The sequence below is a fragment of the Triturus cristatus genome, chromosome 4_1 (genome assembly GCF_964204655.1).
Source record: "Triturus cristatus chromosome 4_1, aTriCri1.1, whole genome shotgun sequence".
Lineage (NCBI taxonomy): Eukaryota > Metazoa > Chordata > Amphibia > Caudata > Salamandridae > Triturus > Triturus cristatus.
Window position 1 is genome coordinate 1,062,927,547 of NC_140585.1, and position 18,825 is coordinate 1,062,946,371.

The 18,825-nt window shown below is 44.3% G+C and overlaps 1 protein-coding gene across 4 annotated transcripts in view; it reads left to right on the plus strand.

Annotated features, from left to right (window-relative positions):
- Positions 1 to 3,643: 3,643 nt before the first annotated feature.
- Positions 3,644 to 18,825, plus strand: part of BRD1 (bromodomain containing 1) — a 510,476-nt gene continuing 495,294 nt past the window's right edge. For 3 of the 4 annotated variants that reach the window (XM_085654056.1, XM_085654059.1, XM_085654058.1), the window contains exon 1: positions 3,644 to 3,968. The gene's annotated coding sequence lies outside the window, so the exon portion shown is untranslated. Of the gene's footprint in view, positions 3,969 to 4,286; positions 4,423 to 18,825 lie in introns of those variants that run through there. The other variant, XM_085654057.1, reaches the window with a different exon arrangement.

Consider the following 18,825-nt stretch of genomic DNA (forward strand, 5'->3'; position numbering starts at 1 on the left):
GCGCTCACACATTTTGCATACCCATACGCGAAGCGGCATTTTTGTTGCTACGACAACGAAAGCATCGCAAGATAGCTTCAGGCTTTCCAATAGGCCGTACGGACCAGCGCATGCTGTCTGCATTGGACAGATGGCGAGAGCAGCCATCTTTGTCCATGCAGACGCGTGCATGCAAGCGTTGGGGAGAGTTGATACCAAAAGTTCCTCTTCATGGCAAGAGCAGCGCATGCGCTGCTTTCGCCAGACGAGACCTAAAAACTGTTTTATTTAAAAGCAGTCCCAGATATGGGAGTCTGCTGAGCACAGCAGGCCACCATCCCTGGGAGGGCCAGCCATTCCCAATGTGGTCACAAATTGCGATTGTCTCATGAATACTGATGAGGCATGCAATTTGCGACCCCATTGGGAATCGCAAACAGTGTCTCAGACATTGTTGTACGTGGCATTTTGCGACTCGCAATCGAGCACAATTTGCAAGTCGCAAATTGCCATGGTCGTACATCTGGACCACAGTGTGCAAGATATTTGCGATCCTTATTATACAATGGCCCCACCTATTGTATGCATATCAAAGGCAATAGGAAATGGATCTCAACATCACTTTAGACCACAAACAATTAGAGGAAGTATACTGTTGAGAAAACAATTGTGTGCACCATATGCAGGAAATGAAACACTATATAAAATTGTATACAAGTGGCACCTCTGAGCAGCTACACAAAATAGATCAGACTAGACCTAGCTGTGTTATGTTATATGCATTTTATATAGCGCAAAATCACCTTCAGGTCTCTAAGCGCTTGTAGAGAAAAGTGACCAAGTCACTAACGGCAGATGGAAACATAAGCAGCAAACCAGAAATTACACTGTGGATAGCACCTCTCTAAATAGGAGCGTTTTAAGTGGTTTCCTAAAAGTAAGGAGAACCGGTTCCTTGCGGAGGTACTCAGGTAAGTTATTCCAAATTTGTGGAAGCAGGACAGAGAATGCTCTACCCCCTTTGGATTTCGTGATATATCGGGGAAGAGCTTAACAGCAGGCCTCAGATGATCGCAGTGTCCAGCCAGGAACATAATTCTCTAGGCGTTCTTTTATATACACTGGTGCTTGGCCTTAAATTGCCTTGTGGGCAATACATAAGCCTTTGAATTGAGCTCTCTGTTTGATGGGGAGCCAGTGCAATTTGTGTAGTAGAGGGGTAGCGCGGGTCTTTCTGGGAAGTCTGAGAATGAGCCTGGCCGCATCACTCTGTACCACCTTCAATCTCTTGATAAGTTTCTGGGGGAGGCCGATGTAAAGGGCGTTCCCATAGTCTAACCTAGAGATGACAGTGGCGGAGACAATTGTCTGTAATGAGGACGTTGATAGAAGAGGAGCAAGTTTCCGTAACTGCCTCAGCAGTCCTATACAGGTTCCTACCACAGCGGTGGTCTGGCTGGACATGGACAACTCGGAGTCAATTTTCAAACCCTGGCTTTTTACAGCCGGGACTAGTACTGGGGCAGCACCCAATTCCGGTGGCCAAAAAAGTTACACTAAGGGCTATTAATTGCTGGAATTACAAGCACTTCGGTGATATCAGGGTTTATTATCAGCGAATTGCCCGTCATCCAGTTCACTGTAAATCTAAGCAACTTTTTGGCCGACTCCTAGGCCTGACAAGAGTTGCTAATCCGGATGAGGAGTTGGGTATCATCAGCGTAATTGAAGACAGAGCAATCCATGTGAGCATGGGTCTCCACTAGGGGTTGCAAGTAAATATTAAAAAGGAGTTGGGATAGCGCTGAACCCTGGGGTACACCGCAGGCAAGAGTACCCAGATCCGATGTATGCTAACCCAACTGAACCCTCTGAGTCCGGTCCGACAGAAATGATTTTAGCCATTGATGTGCTGGCCCGCTGATGGCCATGTCGGAGAGACGAGTCAGCAGCTTTTTATGGCTGACCGTATCGAATGCCGCTGATAGATCTAATAAAATCAGGGCACTCAGCTGTTTGTTGTCAGCCATGACTCTGAGCTCGTCAAGAACAGACAGCATCACTAGCTCAGTACTATGGCGGGCCCGCCAGTCTAGCTTGGTGTAGCTGGTGGTCCTCCAAGTAGTTTGACAGTGTCTTTAGTACATGTTGTTCTAACACTTTTTCCAGGAAGGGGAGCTGAGAGATGGGTAATTCTTTAAAGTGGAGGCATCTGCACCTGGTTTCTTCAGCAGGGGGGTGACCCTGGCTTCTTTTAAGTTGGTCGGTAAGTAGTCAGTTTCCAGGGAGTTGTTTAGTAATGCAAGGATCTGTTTTTCCAGCCCTGGAAGGGCCATTTGAAAAATCCTCGGAGGGCAGGGATCTGCCCGGGAGCCTGATTTGGTGCGATTCATTAATAAGGATAGGGTGGCTGAGTCAATTTTTGGTAAGTTTGTGAGTTGGCTACCAGAGGAGGGCGGGGGCTGGGTCTTGAGGGAGGAGCCGAGGTTAGTCAGGGTATTAGCGATTTCTGAAATTATATCTTTGACTTTCTGAAGAAAGAATGCCTGGAAGACATTACAGTCGGGAGATGTGACTGGATTACCAATGTACGTACACATTCAAGTGGATATGAATAGAAAGTCTACGACAAGGTCGAATTTCAATGTAAAAGGAACATAATTTTTTGTTTCACGGTTTATAAACAATGCACAAACACATCCCAACAAACCTTATTCAGGCAGGAGACGCGATTTTTTTAAAGACCAAAAGTACTTTGTTTAACCTACTACCGCCAAAAAATATCTCAACCTCAATGGAAGTCAATGGAGAAAATGTATTTCTTCTATTATTTTTTTCACAATTATATTTCCTATTTCCAAATGTTGGCATATGTTCATAACCCATTATCAGTCTATATAGCAGACCCAACTTCTTGCGGCATTGGAATTTGTTGCGGTTTGACAGGGGAGAGACGAAAATTAGACATGTGATGGGAAAGGACCACATAGCGTAGAAAAAGTACACCGAATGATTTACGTTACACCCATGTACAACGTTTTCCCCGTCACATCTGTACACGTCTGTATAACGTTACAAATATTTATAATTTTAAGCACTAGAGAAACAGTGTTTCAGTACGTTCGCCTTGGAGGGAAGGCCACAGACTATATTGGTACCAATCATCGATAGGAGCCTGTGTACGGATCAACCTTTTAAACTATATCAAGGGAATATAATAGTTAAAAATGCTACAACAGTCTCATCTTCGCACATCAAAGTAGACCAATCCCAGACCCGATTGTAAGCATTGGTCGTTGGTGAAAGTCACGCCCGTATATAAAATAAAAGAACTAACGCGGAAGCAGGAAAAAGATGTGCCTCTCTTGCAGAAAAAAACGGCAGCCATATTAGGACAGGAAGTTTGGTTGTCCTTTACGCTGGGTTGGGTCATCTTACTATGCGAGTTTTTTTCCCCTTGAATTCATAAAAAATACCAACTATAAAATGTGTCCTCAAGCGCAGAAGTCATCTGTGGGTTCTCGATCACTCTACTACTCTAAAATACACGGTCTGTGATTGGAAACCTTTCGTGTCTAACTGGCCAACGCCAGTTCAAAGATGGCCCCTACATCAATCACTAGTTACCGAACCCGCACCTCATTCTACGCTGCTAAGCTTTGCCACACGCAACATGGCGACGGCTGCGAGTGACATCACAGGAGTGCCGGAGCGGGCACGCGCCGTGTGATCGCATTGTGTGCTCCGGAACAGGGGGTGGGAAAGGGGGGGATCCCCGAGTTCAGAGGGGAGGGGCTGTACGGACACCCCGAAGCACGAGCGGGCGCGTGTGGAGCCCCGCGCTGAGCCTGCCGCGGTGAAGGCAGGGGGCGGAGGCAGACCCCAGCTCTGCCACCTCTTCCAACCGCCGCAGGTTCATAGGCAAACGGCTCGCGACGAACGTTGGGACGGAACCCCGAAGAAGAGGCGGTACCGCCTCGACCCTGGAGGTACCTCTTACACAGAAAGGGGGGGGGCTCTCATTAACAGTGGGGCCTTAATGGGCACTATGGCACGAATCAGGAGTAAGGCGAGGGGACCGAGGTTACCCCCGGTTTGTGACCCTCCCCCGCACTCATTCATTGCTAGAGAGGGCGCTTCTTAGTGACGTCCATGGGCCTGGCATTTAAAGTTCCTGCTGGGAGGGTGGGGTTGGTTCCTCACTCCTTCCTGGCCACCTTCCAGGGTGGTTCTAGGTCCCTTCCACCCCATGCGTTACCTAGCCCCGCACGCAGCTCCCTATTGCCCTGTTCTGTACGCAGCCCTTGTAGTAACGGCGGCTGGCGCACATTAATGACGTCACAAGTTGTTGTGGTCGGCTGTCCACCTGCGGCTGTACTCCCACAGTTCTACTACTTTTGTGGGATGTTGTTCGTATTTCTCCATATAACTTTACCCAGAAAAGTAAGGGTGATGCTCCTTATAGATCTGAACTAAATCTAATGTATGCTTCTCAATATACGTTATTTTGCAGACATCTATTTTAGCTGCACGAATTCCTGCCGTCCATTGTCTCTTCTAGTCCTGCCTATCCTATGTATGCACTTGTAACACACAGCTACTTCTTTTTTTGTTCATGCTTCTCCTTGATCTTATTTTTTTTTTTAAACAGTAGTACTTGCTTTTCAGTAATTGCTATCTATTTATTTAAATCGGTTATCTGTATAACACCGAGATCGATCGTTTAGGATAGTTAAGAGTTGACGAAGGAAGTTTAAATGTGGCAATGCGGATTGAGCAGAACTCAAAAGAAGTAATACCTCACGTTCTTCATTGACAGAAACTTTACCCAAGAATACCCACATTGATGACGGCTGAGATATCAATGTCTACATGGCTTTTACTATGTAAAGCACGCAGTATAGTCCCTGGTGTATCTGTCGTGGAATCTAATTTTGTTTACCCTTTTGCTCTTGTCTAAATTTAGAATTACATAATGAATGTTTGATATGATTTTTTCTAACTAATTTTTACCAGTTTTACATCCTTGTTTGTGTTTGTTTAGGCGTTTATATTTTGGATCAAACGACATCTGTTGACGGTGCATTTTTAATGTTTCTTACTCAAATGGAACTGTGCGTGAAGTTTTCTGTCTCATAACTCTTTACGTTGTTATATAGGCTGGCCACCTTTAATTGTCTTGACGACGAACCAGGGTAACACAATGTCTTCCTAAAAGAGATACTTTAGTTTCAATTGGCTGCCTGATCATTTGCATATTATATATGGCAACAGACATCATTTAAAAAATACAATTAAAAGTGTTTTCATTTATACAATTTTCAAAAGATGAGTTGTAGTACCAGAACGCCCATTAAACAATCCAGACTGTAAAAGGGAATCATGTATTGTATCTGCTACATCGAAACTTCAATGTGGTATATGATTGTAAATCTGCACATGTATCGGCGTTTTTTGTAAACAAGAGTGTCGGATGAACACAAAGTAGGTCGTTGGCATTGGTGTGGTATTGTCCTGTGGCGTTTACATTGTTAGTGATTTGATAAACATGGTATTTCAAATTAATAGGGTGAACAAGTAGCAATATTACATGTTTTTTTCTGTAATAAATACATCTATGGTATTCCAAGATGGAAAAGGTCCGGGTTTATATTGTAGCCAACGTCCTTTACTTCTTTTTGTTCCAAATACTAAAGTAAATGATTGTGCCAGCCAATACATGTTGCCACTCTGAACGGCACTCAGCCAGTCATTATTCTTCATTTTGAACACAATGGAGAAAGTTGTGCAGTCAGTACAATCAATATTTCCACTGATTTATTTGATCAAGAAGGAAGGGAAAAGTGAGATTTCCATTGTCGAGGCAACCCTTTGGTTTCAGGTGTGTTTAATGTAATTTTGATAGCCCCTCTGTCTAGATTTACACTGGCAGTACAGATATTCTTGTCGTCGTAATGTACTGGTAGTTCGGTAGTAACCTCTTGAAATGTGGACAAGGCAAATTGCAAGTCACTGAGGTCCAAATGCAGAGAGTCAGTCCTCGTGGTACATACCACACCACATCTTAAATATGTTTACATCCTGGGTAAAATTATTTGTATATATTGTGTAGAATATACCCCTTCATTTCTACACTGTTGGTTACAAGGCATGTAGGTCTGTGGCACACGATGTAGTCTGCAGGCATATTTCTTTGTGATGACACAGACCCAGCTATATAATTGGCGTAGATAAAACCCCTTCCCTGTTCCTGTTTTTATTTTTAGCCCATGCAGTAACCAAAACACACCAACACAGAGGTGCGGTATGGCCTTGATTCCTAAATGGTTCACCCCCTTTTTGTGTTTAGCCTATTTGCAGTACCTCTACATGCAGCAATGGCACATCACATACAAAATTGTTAATTTTCACTGCTCAGACGAATTATATTTTTCCTCCAGGAAATCTGAGCAGTTTTATCAATTTTTATTACTTTAGTTTAAATGTTTCCATATGTTTTAACCTTCCATGTTTTGCTTGTAGACTGTTTTGTTTGTTATAAATCCTAGTGTTTAAATGTTAGCGTTCTGGTGGGGTGGAATTCAGTACGTTTTATATATTGTTTCTTACTTTGCCGCTGGACGCCTTTTGTAATGTATGCTTTCCTTACATATCAAAACAAAGGCAGCGCAAGGTTTTATGTTTGATCTGGTGCAGGCACAATGCTTTATGATTGATCTGGTGCAGGCACTCGACTTCCCAAGTAATGATGCTCCAGAGACAGGCTTAGTTACGATACCCACTCTCCTGTTTGCCAACATCACGTTACTTACATCTAAAACTCCTGCAGGCCTCCGGACTATTTTAAATAGCTTCTTGGCATTTTGTTCAGATCGCATCCTGGAACATAATATAGGAAAAAACAAGTTTCTGGCCCTAAATCCGTACAAGTTTGTAGTGTAGTTCCTATATCCCTGATAGGCTCTGCGCATTGGAATAACATACACTATAGATTTGACATAGGACTAAGGTCAGTAAGTCTCTATCGAGTGTACTAAACTTAATTACTTGTGTGTGCCAGCTAACTCAGAGGTCACTAGAAACTTCTCGAATAAACAAGAAGGGATTAGTTTCTGACAACCGCATAAACATGACAACTTTGTTTTCTTTTAGAATCGGAACAGTCTCACAATCGTGGAAACAATATATAACAGTTTCAGTCAGTCAATCGTGCATGCTTCGTTTCTACAGAGTTGCACAGAAATAGAGAGACTGGCGTTTCAATAAAAGGGTTTATTGAACAGTCTTATTTCTCATGCAAGAGATATGAATTGCTACAATCGTAAGACAGACTGCGAAGTACAATATGTACGAGGTTAGCAGTAAGATAAAATAATACTGCAGTAGCATGGTTTGTAGCTATGACATATATTAATCAAAATACATACATAAATAACATAAGCTAAAATGTGATACTCATCTGATGCTTCTAAATTGTTCTACCCCAGTGTACCTAACCTAAGTGCAGTACGAGGTTTGAAGTAGGTGCCATTTCTAAAGTATAGCTAGCTATATTTTAGTTTAGCCAAGAGTTGCCAAAAGTTTCTCCAAGTTCTAGTCAGCTCCATACCTTAGAATGAGAGAGGTTGGAATCTCTTTTCTGGACTCAATAGTCTAACCCCCCGCAAGGGAAGTCAGCACTGGAGCTGGATTCTCTGCGAGGAGGATGGCAGCGTCCGGTCAGTGCATCGGGCTGGAACTCGATCTCCTTCTGAACTTGCCGTGACAAACTGCGTAGTCTGGGTTGGATCGAATCTTCCGGGAACCACAATTTGCCAGGGCAAGTGCTGGTATATTTATACCTTGAAGGTGTCTAGGAATGCCAGTATTGACGTAACAGTCGGGCAGAGGAACGTCATGAATGAACTCCTAAGGAATAGATGTTCATGCATACTTAATGAGTTCTTGGAGAAATCAATATTCAAGCTGAGGGAAATTCCTAAAGGCTTAAGGGTCTGGTTTTCCAAGAATTCGTTGTGACGTGGATGGACAGATGTAGGTGGCCATGCCTGTATTTGGTTTGTACGGACAATGTCTAAATATGGCCCGGATTTCTATGTCCAAATAAGGGCAATGTGAATTGTACCTATATAAGGGCATAAATCGGGAAACCTATATACGGAATCTAAATCTGCACACAATAAGTTGAGCCAGGCGAACATTGTTGTGTGGAGCGTGCCTCTTGACCAAGTACACAACTTGTAAACTTGTCACAAGAGAATTTAGCTGGAAGCATGAAGTGGGTTAAAACGCACTTAGGCTGACTCAAGAGACTGGAGCAATTCTTAAAATGGCAAAAAATAAATCTAAAAACTGGCTTCCAGCTCTTAAGATTTACAAGACCAAGGCCAAAAATCCAGCACTTTATTAGGCGGAACTAGGAAGCCACGGGATATAGCAAGCTGATGTGTTGAAAACAAATTTCTAAGGAGCCTAGCTAATCTTCCCACAAATATGCCATAGCTGACTTTAGCACTAGACATGGTACTATTTACCATTGCCCTGCATGTTAAAATGTTATATTGGCAGAGGCTTTGGTCCAGTCCCAAGCTTGAACCATACAGACAACCGATTAAAGAATTACTATATCAGAGGAACCACCTTAGAATTCCATGGCTAGCTAATATAAATAACATGCTTCACCATTTGGTCTTGATCTTATCGGGGACAACCCAGATGAAGCCATCAATATATCTAGACAAACTATAACAAGCATTTGCAATGCAATAGGTCTCGCATTTATAAGAGTTTGAGCTATTGGCATTGTAAAATTACAATGCCTTTTATTTATGTTTTGGTTTTAAAACAAATAAAAGGCATTGTCATTTACAATGTCAGTAGCATAAACTCGCATGAAAGCAGTGTGCGGCGTGCTGCAGTGTTTCGTGTAGCAGTGTGAGGCATGCAGCACTGTGGCGTGCAGCGGCGTGCAGCAGTGTGCGGCGTGCAACAGTGTCCGGCGTGCAACAGTGTCGTGCAGCATGCAGCAGTGAGTAATGCAGCAGTGTGCAGCGTGCAGCACTGTTTTGTGTAGCAGTGTGTTTCGTGCAGCAGTGTGTGGCGTGCAGCAGTGTGCTGCATGCAGCAGTGTGTGGTGTGCAGCAGTGTGTGGCGTGCAGTGGCATGCAGCAGTGTGAGGTGTGCAGCAGTGTGAGGCGTGCAGCAGTGTGAGGCGTGCAGCAGTGTGTAATGCAGCAGTGTGCGCAACAGTGTGCGGCGGTGTGTGGCGTGCAGCGGCGTGTGGCAGTGTGCGGCGTGCAGCAGTGTGCGGCGTGCAGCAGTGTGCAGCAGTGTGTGGCGTGCAGCAGTGTGTGGCGTGCAGCAGTGTGTGGCGTGCAGCAGTGTGAGGCGTGCAGCAGTGTGAGGCGTGCAGCAGTGTGAGGCGTGCAGCAGTGTGAGGCGTGCAGCAGTGTGCTGAGTGCAGCAGTGTGTAATGCAGCAGTGTGTAATTGTGCGGCAGTGTGTGGCGTGTAGCAGTGTGTGGCGTGTAGCAGTGTGTGGCATGTAGCAGTGTGTGGCGTGTAGCAGTGTGCGGTGTGCGGCGTGCAGCAGTGTGCGTCGTGTAGCAGTGTGCGGCGTGCAGCAGTGTGTAATGCAGCAGTGTGCGGCGTGCGGTAGTGTGCGGCGTGCAGCAGTGTGCGGCGTGCAGCAGTGTGCGGCACGCAGCAGTGTGTGGCGCCCAGCAGTGTGTGGCGTGGTTTGTAAACAACAAGAAAAGCGGACATCAAAGGAAGGGTGGGAGGGAACGAGTATATGGGGTGTGAGTTATAACGAATGTTCTGGCGAAAGCAGTCTGCTGCTTTCAAGTCCGATGCCAGCTTCGCGCTTGAATGCCTCACATGCACTGGCCATAAACTGCATCCCTAAGGTCTTGTACCCCTTACTAAATCTCTCTGAATGCGTGAGGCGGCGCACGCGCAGGAAGTAGCTGGTGGCAAATGGATTGCGCATGGTTGTGCGCGTAACCGCCACCTGATCCGCCTGGGAAGCCTTTGGGAGCATTTTCGGAAGCCCCTACTTAAGTCCCGCCTGGGAAGCCTTTGGGAGCATTTTCGGAAGCCCCTACATAAGTCTCGCTGGGCGATCGCTTACGCGATAGCCAGGCGAGACCTAAAAAGGAAGGGTAGAGATTTTTTTGGGTGGAGAAAAGAGGTTTGGTAATTTGACTAATCAGTTTTAAGATCACAAGAACCTCACATTGGACAAATCATCCTTTGAAGCTGTACAAGGTTTCCATTTTGCATTTTTTTGCCCAGCCTAAGCGCCCCCCGCAAAAGGTGGATAATTCCAATGTGCCATCTTATTGAGGTGAGAAGCTGCAAAATCACTCTCCATATCTTGAAATCTACTTTAAGGGAGGTGATCATTGTCAGCATGGCTAAATTTCTTCTAGCTCCGTGGCTAATCCATAAAAAAAAGATTGATGGCCTCTTCTCTGCAAGGATCAGAAGTTATTTTTTGAGGATATATTTGAGGCTAACTGTAAGGATAAGGAACCTGCCTTTATCTATGACCCTGGTAGAGAGGGCCCTGGGTTATTAGCTTCAGCAAAACCAGAGGCCCTTATGTGAAGTGGGAGTAAATTTACCCCACAGAAGATGTAGGTCCTTATGACAAAAAGGTATTTTTTCCAATAAATAAAATGGTGCAAAAAGAGAACCTTGACAGGAATCTTACCAAGTTTTTAAACATTTTTAGCTTATTTTTGCAATTTTAGCATTATTGCCATTTGATGCAAAATTTAGGAAATGTAAATGTGATATTTTAAATGATATGTTTTTACTATGTACGTTTAATGGATTTTTATATCCGAAATAAACTTTTTTGATGATGATTGATTAGATGCTGTCTTTCTATATTAAGTTTAGGAACATTTTCGTTTTCTGGTTTAGCACACCTCTGCATTGTGATATTTATTAACTATAGTGTCTAGTTAGCTGATTATCTTGGTAGACCAGACAGGTTATGATTTGTATGATTGTCACCTGAGACTGGTGATTTAGATACAGCAAGTCTAGTCTTGCATAGAAAGAGAAAATGCTTGGATGACATTACACACAATCCAGTTACATTGAAATGCCACCACTTAGATTCCAGTACTTAAAAATTACAACTACTGAGAATGATGCCACTACCTTGAATAAACTGAGGGTAAAAGTAGTACTGACCTTAAGTTGAACACTAAAACTTAAACTGCATTACCTCGAAATCCAAGCCTACACCACATGCTAACCATAACACTAATCTTAACAGTTGGCTTAGCCCGAAGTCTGTGGCTACTCAATAGCCAAAATCTACTGCGAACCCTAACTTTAAACCTTACTCTAGCTGCAACCCTAAATTTGAGGCTTAGCCTAGCTCAAAACCTAATCCTAAACTTACACTTTACCTTAAACCATCTCCCCTTACCCATATCCTAATTATAGCAATACCCCTTACTTGAAATCTTTTCCTTATGTTTGTCCTTGTATTCAATTCCTTTTTTACGCTGTGCTTTCGAAAGCACACCCACTCTTGCTTGTGAGACTATTGTTTAAAGTAAAGGGCCTGAATCACGCCCGTTGCTTACTTTTGTGGGCTTCAGTGTCACTTTTCTTTGGTGCCTCCTAATTGGCCAGCACAGGCAAAGTGTAATTTCCATTCCTTTCAGTGGAGCAGGGACTAAGCACAGATTGATTCAACTTAATTAGTACCTCTTCCTCTGCTCATGAGATTAGTGAGATACTATTTCTTATTCACCACAATCCACCCCTTCTCTGTGTTGCTGCATGGCTTTTAAAAAAAGCTATGACGCAGTCAGTGCTGGCTGCGTCATAGTATTTTATTTTTCTTGTGTGCATCTGTCCTTAATTCATCAATAGTCCGCGAATAATGCTGCAAGTGGGATTCTGTGGTTCGATTCTCTGCTGCCAGAGTGGTTCTTCATTGTGGTAATGTATGCACAAGAACACAGGTGAACACCACTTTACATGTATCAGCCCGACACCAGACCTACATGTGATTAACATGCCTCATATTTATCATCTAGTCAAGAGTCGGCCTGTTCTAAGATAGCGCAGTGGGCGGAGAGAAATGTGGTGCCCTTGCTTATGATAGTGAATTAATTGAGGCAGCAAGGGGTCCCTTTTATGTACACTGGTCAGTACCTGGATGAGCAGGGACCGGCCCCTGAACACAAACATGGACCTCCCCCAGCTCACCAAAATCACCCATAGCTTAGCTGCCTCACACAGGTGATGGTTTTGTTGATGTGTGCCAGCAGGGATCAGTGGATGAAGGGAGGGCAAGGAAGGGAGCTCAACAGGTGTTAGAAATATTGCACGCCATATGATAATGAAGGACTAAAAGCACTTTAAACTGGCTAATCAGACAGAAACAAACAGGCAGGGGCAAGGACAAGGCCGGAACAAGATGAGAAGGGAACTGCTGTTGGCATAACCTTAATACACACAGCTCCATGCGCCCATCAGAAAATTGGCGCCCTGGTCCCCGATCGCCCATGCTAAAGGCCGGTCCTGCATCTAATACATCTGTGAAACTACCAAACTGCAAGTTCAAGCAAGGCTTGATCATGACCTCCCTCTTTTCAGAGAGATGAAATGAGAACTGACGGAAACTGAAATGCACAATCAGTTTGTGAAGCACAGTTGCATCCTGCCAATTAAATACAATTATTTCTTTAACAGTTTCACACTTCTCGTTAAATAACAAGCAGGATTTATTTGAACCGATTTAGAAATACCCCCAACATCCCTCGAAGGCTCGACTGCAGCCTATTGGAAAGCTTTCACTGAAGCACATTTTTAAATACTTTAATAAATATTGCAATCAAGTGAAATGTAGTGCTTATCAAACCATAACACCAGCATAAGCATATTTATCATATGGCTTACAAGGTTGCTTGTTAAAGGAAGTGGCGGGTTTGTGTGGGATTTACATTACATAAAGTTAAATGTCTTCCTATTAGGAGTCGCAAAGTCCATCTTACCATGACCTGTGATGAAATTAAACAATGAACTGAGGGAAAGAAAAGAAAGATGACTCCATCAACTCCTGAAATAAAATATATTTACATGGCCGTCAAATGCCGGTGACACACTTTTTGTATTTTTTGATAAATCAGTTTTGTTTCTGCATTAATAGCATCTTCTCACAATGGTCACCTCAAGGAGACTGTCAGATGGTAGGCTTGAAAAAAAATTATCACAGGTCAGTGCAGATTTTCTTTAAAAATCCTTCTCCATGTGCTGTGGATCTGGCGCATGTTTGGTGAAAATCAACGTAACCCACATGGTTGTCTAAACAATGGTAAGCATAACACATTAACCCCTTCAGCGCGGCGGGAATTCCGCCGCGGTGCTGAAGGGTTCGAGCGCGGGCGGGGCCATGACGGAACGGTTCCGTCATGAGCACAGCGCAACCGATGCTCATGACGGAACCGTTCCGTCATGGGCATGGAAGGGGTTAAAAAAAATGCCATGTTCAACTCTGCATTCCAAGCGGCAAAGACTTGTGATGTGGTTGGAGCACTAAAGGTCTAGACAAAAACAGAATATTGAGAAAACTGCCAGGTTACACCCGTGAATAGAAATCTTATTAAATTTATATCTGCATTGGGGATGAGCTTTCCTTATTTGGGACCGGAGAAACAAAAACGATTCATTAGCGCTTCTGTTCTTCACATTCCTGCTCTTACGGCAAAGTGGTTAGACTTGTGGAGGCACAAAATACAATTTTGCTTTTTCATGGCAACTTCTTTCATCAGCAGTGTCCTTTACTCTAGTGATTAGGTCGAGCCTGCGACTGCGCATGCTCTGCATGTACTCTCGCTTGCAAGACATATTGTTTACAATAAAGGGCTTGGGGTCCACCCATTGTTTACCATTTGTTGGCTTCAATGGCACTCTTCTTTAGTGCATCCTAATTGGTCAGCACAGGCCAAGTGTCACTTCCATTTCTTTCTGTGGAGCATTGACCAAGCACAGATTGATTGATCTTAATTACTGCCCATCCGCTGCTCGCGCTGAGATCGAGGTACTTTTTCTTCACATCCCACCCATCCCATCTCCGTGTTGCTACAAGGCTAAAACAAAATAAACAACATGGCGCAGTCAACGCTAGATACATCACAGCACTTTTTTGCCTTGGCTTTAAGCCATGTTGCACATCACCATGCTCTGCTATGCAACATGTCTAAAAAATAATTGACAAAGGCAATAGATCTCATATAGGCGCAACCTATTGGCTTTGTTTATGCTTATTTCAGTGGTGTTCTGTGTTAATTTAGAAGTACTGGATTCTCAGTAGCGGGAGGTGGACCGACAAAAATAATAGCCCAGTTGACTAAAAAAAGATACCTGGAGTGACCAGGAGATCCCGCAGACGGATATATTGCTCAGAGTCTCAACTCCTTTTTGAATTGGGGTTGTTGCATTCCTAAAAGTTTGGGCGATATGTATGGCTGTTTTTTTCTGGTGGGTTTCCTGCATGAACACTTATCATTTTGGTCTGTTTACGTTTAATAATCAATACAAAATAGATTAGCACAACATCAGGTTAATCTTTAAGAGTGTAAAAGCACATTTCAATGAACCATGCATTCACCACTGCCCCCCTATCAAAAGCTTGCACCCAACCTGCACCTGATGGAACCTCCTACACTTCCATTCCATCGTTGAGGGGGTGGTGTCTTTAAAATCTGTGTAACAGAGTACAGAACTTGTACTATAAGCTGCTTTCCACACCCGTGCCACCCAAAAGACCGAAACACAAAGCACCTTGGCTTGACAAAGACACACAAGACAAGACACAATACAACAATCATTTGCAATGCATTAGGTCTTGCATTTACGCGAGTTTGAGCTATTGACATTGCAAAGACCAATGACTCTTATTTTTGTTTTCGTTTTTAAAACGTAAACAAAAGGCATTGTTATTTACAATGCCAATAGCTTAACCCCTTCCATGCCCATGACGGAACGGTTCCGTCATGAGCATCGGTTGCGCTGTGCTCATGACGGAACCGTTCCGTCATGGCCCCGCCCGCGCTCGAACCCTTCAGCACCGCGGGGGAATTCCCGCCGCGCTGAAGGGGTTAAACTCATTGCAAATGTTGTTAGCAGTAGTCCACTTATAAGGTCCCAAGGGCGATACCTATTGAATATGCCAATGCTTGTTCTTGACTGCAGTGACAGCAGGCACATCGATGTGCACTGCTCACTTCTCACTAGTGGAGAAGTTACGGCTTGATGGCATGCCAGGTGAGTGTTGTAGGGGAAGGGCAATCCTTTAAAGAGAGTCATTTTCTCTGTGGATATCCCTTCTCCTGTTGAAACTCAGGAGCAGCAACATCGTTGCAGTGTCACCAGGGCTTTAAGTGGAAGCTTTTTTCAATATTATATACAAGCCATAGTTGCTGCTTATTTATCTTATGCAAGTAACAACCATTGACAAAGCCAATAGTCCTGACTTGTTGTAGGTATTATGCTACTTTCTGTACCATAAATCTGGATGTAATGACAGAAACAGCAAAACACAAGATGGGTGGCACACTATGCCAAACACAGATTTTTAGCATACGTGTTTTAAACCACACCCTTAAATACATTAGCCACACCCCTTTGAGAGACCCCCAGTTTTTTCATCCCACTTAAAGCCCTGCCTACAGACATATCTTAAAAAAGGTAAAAGACATTATTGTTACTTAGTATCCATGTGCCCTCTAATAGAGTTGGTGTGCCCTTTAATTGATGTCACTACTTCCTGTGTTGTCATCATCTTTGGGAGGGCCACATTTTTCAGACACAAGTACATTCTTTTTTTTCCATATATAAACCGACACAAAATAGCAAGAACCTCTCATTTGCAGGATCGACTCGACGACCATGTCGATAGCATGGAGACTGAAAATCTTTCTTTATCAAAACATTTAATAATGAACGTAATAATGATTCATAGCATGGAGACTGAAAATCTTTCTGTATCAAAACATTTCTTAATGAACGTAATAATGATTCTAAGTGAGGTAACCACTGTGATTGAGTGGAACCATGGAATCCTTACTAAACGTGTGTTTCTTCCCTAAGCTTCCTTCAGCTAATCCTGAGAGCTTCCAACATCATGCTTAGCCTCTCATCAAGCCCCTCAGTAGTAGAATATTGCCCCTCGAAAACTTGAGCGAGCCCCGTTGCCACTATAAAGTTATGCCTAACTCTCTCTAATACTGCTTTCTCTACATGTAACCAGATGGAATTCTGCAGAAACTAAATGCCCACTTCAGAATCATAATTAACTTTATTTGGCTGAAAAAAGAACAGACATTAAAATGCACAAAGACATACAAGAATGAATCAGTTAATGACAACCACGTTATTCATAAAACACCCATAAAATCGTTAAAACCATGAGTAAAATGAGCATATCTTTAAAACGTCAGAATCCATATGTTCAGTCAAAAGGCCTAGTGCTCCTGGAGCGTACTGCTTCCCGGAAAAACAGACTTGCACAGTGGCGAATTTCATTGTCCAGCAATTCTTTTAAAAAACAATATGCCTACTTAGACTGCATAAAGATATGTTCAGGACTTAACCGTCTTTGATTTTAGATGGAAAACGCGTTTGTAAGACAGTATTTGAATCAGATCAGTAACAACATCCACAGGTGCAAATTTCTTTAAACGGTGTGAAACTCTGGGCTGCAACAGTGAAGCAAAGTTGCTTTTATACTCTGTGCAAGGGTGCACACAGTGGAGAGTCAAATGCACATTTCCAGAGTCCCTTCATCATGGAAGTTCCCTTGGCGCTGCATGAAATATGAGTGATCATGCACAACATTGCTTTTCAACCTTCACTGCTTTCATGCACAAAATATACACACAGGCCACGATAGAAAATATGTACCTAAAACCCATCTTACTGATAGCAGATATATGTGAATACTCACTTACCAGTACTCTCAGTAGTACATAGAGGCTCCATAACACAAGTTAGAACACAAATAATGTCTCTGCCACTAACTCTCTGCCGACAGACTCCTAAACTTATGCTTTTTTTCATTGTTAGCAAATAAACACATTTGTGAGAGACACTTGAGGGCTAATTTCGAGTCTGGCAGTCCTTGGACCGCAAGACTCGTGGTGGGTGCTGGTGGTGGTCTTCTGACTGCCACATTACGACCTTGCCGGTCGTGCCACCCTGGGATTGCGGACTCTGCTAGGGAACCGCCGTTCCCTGGCATTGGGACGGTGGTCAAGTGGCATCAGTGTGCTTGGAAGTCCCGCTGCAGTCCCGCCAAGCATATTATGACTTTCCTCACCGTCACTGATTTAACAGAAGTCTTTCCTCCATAAAACCAGTGGTGGTGAGGAAATAATGGATGGGGGGCCTACAGGGCCCCTTGTGCCTCACTCCATGGGGATCCATGCAGGGGGGCACAACATGTGCCCCCCCTGTGTGCACGCCCCCCAGTTTCAGCACGGCATGGACTGACTTCACAGTCCATGCCGTGCTGGATTTTCCTTTGCCGTTCCCATTGCGGTGCCTATTTTATAGGCAGCAGCGTGGGAACGGCAAAGGAAACACCCAGTGATGACTAAAAAAGTAATTAGTCGGCAGTTGTTTCTCACGTGGTTTTGGTGGGGTGGCGGCAGCAGAGAGGTCCCGCCGCTGCACCATCAAACTCGTAATCTGCCCTTAGTTTTTTAGGTCTCGCCTGAGCCAGCGCATGCGCTGCTCTGGCGAGACATTTAGTGAGTGGGCTTTAAAAAGCAGACCACAGCTTTTTGGGTGGCATAGAGCGTGCGGTTGCGCGCACAGTTACGAGCAGAGGCGCCATCTGGCTTTCCTCTCGCTCTCCCAAGCGCGCAACAGAGGGCGTCTCGCGGCGGCAGGTCTAGTCGCACTCCCCCCACCCCTCCCACTTGTTTCCTTCAAGCCTCAAGCCTGCGTGCACTCCTCCCACCCTTCCCACTTGTTTCCTTCTTCAAGCCTCGCGCGCACTCCCCCTCCCCTCCCACTTGTTTCCTTCTTCAAGCCTCAAGCCTGCCCAGCTGCAAGAGTTGTGCTCGTCAGGTCTGGCACCCGACCCGAGCTGAACATAAAATGCACTCTTTATGTTCACAAGGTTTTCATGGTGAGTTCCGCTCGTGCGCTCGTACTTGAGGGTGCACGGACTCAGGCCACCCTGTGTGTCTGCCCGGCTCTGTTGGCTTTTGTGTGTAAATGAATATGTAGCTTGTGTATGTCTCCTAATTCAGGGTTTTGGCCCGTTTAATGCTGCATTGACTTTTGGCGCGTAAGGCAAGCGAGCCACTGGAAGACAGAGGTCATTTGCCCAGGATCACGCGGTTTGGACAAGTAGATAATCCGGCATTATAAGAACTGTTTCCTTGTCCGCCACTAGACTCCTAGCAGTGAAACCACATAAGATATACATTTTCAGGTCATTTAGATCTCTGTAAAGTTTGTTTTCAAGTTTTATGTTTCTAGCATGTAGGATTGTGTTTTTTGCCTACCCTGTCATTAAAATCCTGCATATGCAGGTGAAAACCTGGCTTTGTGGTGAGCCCACGAGGCTTACCGTAGCTCAGACGAGTCCTCCCCTTTTAGACGTCCGTGCCTCGTGGTTTCCTTTCCCGTGACCCACAGAGGGCCATAGGAATTGTGCGGCTCTGCAACTCTCTCTCTCTCTCTCTCTCTTCCTCTCTCTTTCTCTCTCTTTCTCTCTCTCTCTCTTCCTCTACCTCTCTCTCTCTCTCTCTCTCTCTCTCTCTCTCTCTCTCTCTCTCTCTCTCTCTCTCTACCTCTCTCT